General features: G+C 47.7%; 1 pseudogene; it reads right to left on the minus strand.

The window, feature by feature from the left end:
• Nucleotides 1–263: 263 nt before the first annotated feature.
• Nucleotides 264–465, minus strand: LOC144495423 (U2 spliceosomal RNA; annotated as a pseudogene).
• Nucleotides 466–3,496: the final 3,031 nt, after the last annotated feature.

Raw genomic sequence — 3,496 nt, forward strand, 5'->3', positions numbered from 1 at the left:
CCATTCCCGTAGTGGGTGGGACGGTAAAATTCAGGCGAATGGGTGGAATTTTCCATTTTTGCCTCCAAGTGCTGTCTCTGTGGAGAAAACTGATCAGCAGCTCCCTGGCTGCTCAAATGCCTTTTCTCACCAGATACTGCTGCACCTGATCTTTTTTTTTAACTTTTCCAATTCAATCAAATCAAGTCCAATTCAGAGTCTCAACAAGTTGAGACATTCCCGATCCAAGCTGACAAGACAGGGCCTCCACTCCTGTCTTGGGCTTGACCTACATGAGCCAAGCTGATTGGAGTAGGTGCAGACTCACCTCCTCCAAGGCTTGATCTCATTTGCATCTTAGCCAAAAGGCCAAGATGCCGCTTTTAAAAATTGCTTCAAATGAAGCTTAAATGTAACCTAATGACCTCAACTAAGTGCAGCCTGTCCATACTACACTTGATCTTAGCCAAAAGGCCGAGAAGCGATCTTTTCTCGCCAGATACTGCTGCACCTGAGAGAAAACAAATGCGGCAGGCGCCTCTGACACCATCACGCTGATGGGGCAGGACTTGATAGAACCGACAATGCCGGCTCCACAGGGATCGGGGCTCCTTTTTTAAAGGGTGCCCTGATCTGCGTTAAAATAAATTTCCCTGCCTACAGGCCTTCTCGGCCTTTTAGTTAAGATCAAATGTAGTATCGACATGCTGCACTTGGTTGAAGTCATTAGGTTACATTTTAGCTTCATTTGAAGCAATTTATAAAAGCGGCATCTCGGCCTTTTGGCTAAGATGCAAATGAGATCAAGCCTTGGAGGAGGTGCAATGCCTACTCCAATCAGCTTGGATCATGTAGATCAAACCCAAGACAGGAGATGAGAGCCCTGTCTTGTCAGCCTGGATCGGAAATGTCTCACTTCTTGAGACTCTGAATTGGACTTGATTTGATTGAATTGGATTTTTTTTAAAAAATTCCCCTGCCTACAGATATCCCTCACACGCATAGGGGCAACACCCACTCAGGCACACCCCCAGACAGCCACACAAGCACCAGGGCAACCACCCCTCAACATATGAGTGCACACCTCCACACATCTAAGCCCCGGGGAATCCCTTCCTCACATAGGCCTTGGGGAATCCCCTCCTCACACAGGCACCGGGGAATCCCCTCCTCACCCAGGCACCGGGGAATCCCCTCCTCACCCAGGCACCGGGGAATCCCCTCCTCACACAGGCACTGGGGAATCCCCTCCTCACACAGGCACCGGGGACTCCTCTCGTCACACAGGCACTGGGGAATCCCCTCCTCACACAGGCACCGGGTTATCCCCTCCTCACACAGGCACTGGGGAATCCCCTCCTCACACAGGCACCGGGGAATGCCCTCCTCACACAGGCACCGGGGAATCCCCTCTTCACACAGGCACCAGGAACACTCCACCCCCCCACCCCTCACACAACCATCTGGGCAATGCCCCCCCCCTCCCCTCCTGATACATAAGGGGAGATCCAGTGGAGCTCCCCACAGGGCCTGGTACTGCTAGGTTGGCTCTGACAGGTTGGCCCTACCAGTGTGGCATTGCCGGGTTGGAACTGCCAGGGTGCAGTGCCTGGGCAGTGCCCATTCATATCCCCCCTCCCTCCGGGGCTATAGTTACTGGTGTGCCTCCAGTGTGTTCCCCTCAACTGCTTCACTTTTTCAAAAGCAGTTGTAAATGTTGCTGACATGATGTCATGTTGGCGTAGGGAGAATTTAAACTGTTGGGGGAACATATGGCGGGGAAGCACAGTATATTTAAATTTATGAAAATATATTTAAATGAGGTTCCCACCCAGATGTCACCAGCGAGGGGTGGGGAAAATCAGAAAACAAGATCTCACCAGTGAGAATCTTGTCACAGAATCATAGAAGAGGCCCTTCAGCCCATCAAGCCTGCACCAACATGCGAGAAACACCTGACCTCCCACCTAATCCCATTTACCAGCACTTGGCCCATAGCCTTGAGTGTTACGATGTGCAAAGTGCTCATCCAGGTACTTCTAAAGGATGTGAGGCAACCTGCCTTTACCACCCTCACAGGCAGCACATTCCAGACTTCACCACCCTCTGGGTAAAAACGTTTTTCCTCACATCCCCCCTAAACCTCCTGCCGCTCACCTTGAACCTATGTCCCCTCATGATTCTCCTTCAACTAAAGGTGCTAAGTTGAAGGGTGCTCCTTATCCATTCTGTCTCTGCCCTCATAATCTTGTATGCCTCGATCAGGTTGCCCCTCAGTTTTCTCTGATCCAACTAAAACAACCCAAACCTATCCAACCTCTCTTTGTAACTTAAAAGTGGTGGAAGCAGATTCTATAACAACGTTCAAGAGGCATCTGGATAGATACATGAATAGGCAGGAACTAGAGGGGTATGGACCACGTAGAGGCAAGAAAATATTAGATTAGAGAGGCATCTGTGTCAGCACATACTTGGTGGGCCGAAGGACCTGCTCCTGTGCTGTATTGTTCTTTGTTTTTAAATGTTCCATCCCAGGCAGCATCCTGGTGAATCTCCTCTGCGCCCCCTCCGTTGCAATCACATCCTTCCGATAATATGGAGATCAGAACTACACACAGTACTCGAGCTGTGGTCTCACCAAATTTCTATACAACTCCAACATGACTTTCCTGCTTTTGTAATTTATGCCTGGATTGATAAAGGCAAGTGTCCCATATTGGCTTTTTCACCACCCTATTAATGCTCTTCCCTCTTCAGAGGTCTATGGACAAACAAGCCAAGGTCCCATCATTCCACAGGACTTCCTAGTGTCATGATGTTCTGATTCTCATGAGATTTTGCACCCACATCACCATTTACACTCATAACTAACATGGGTGTAAATCACCCCAATATCACGACTAGATATGGGATTGGACAGATAATCAGCAAGTTGGAATACATTTCAGATTTGGAGGTGTCCCTCAGAGTACAACAAAAAAGGTGTTCTATTTTATTTGGCTCCTTTTGAGGCCAGTAGAGTTTCTAGTCAAGGGCAAGTTTTGAGGTTAGGCAGAAGGCCTCAGCAGGACTCACATCAGTTTTCAGATTGAGTTCCTTTGAGGTTTTATAAGATTGTTCTGGGCAGATGTTCCCGTGTAGCTCAGGAACTATCCTGAGATGCGGGAGTTGGCCACATCTCCCTTGCAGAATGCACAGAAAGATTCATCATAAGCACAAGCAACAATAATATAGTCTTATAAGCAAGAGTTATGTGAAGTTGACCTTGTCGGATCAATAGATGTAATGTAAGAATGAATTTCTCAGAAGAAGATTGTGATGATTTTATAATACATATTGGAATGCTTCAAATAAGTATGTTCTCTTGTAGTATTAATGTACATAGAAACATACGAATAATGAGCAAGGAGTAGGCCGCTTGGCTCTTCAAGCCTGCTCCTTCATTCAATAAGATTATGGCTGATCTGACTGTACCTTCAAATTCACATTCCTGTCTACGCTTGATAACCTTTCACGT

The sequence above is a fragment of the Mustelus asterias genome, chromosome 6 (assembly GCF_964213995.1).
Source record: "Mustelus asterias chromosome 6, sMusAst1.hap1.1, whole genome shotgun sequence".
Classification (NCBI taxonomy): domain Eukaryota; kingdom Metazoa; phylum Chordata; class Chondrichthyes; order Carcharhiniformes; family Triakidae; genus Mustelus; species Mustelus asterias.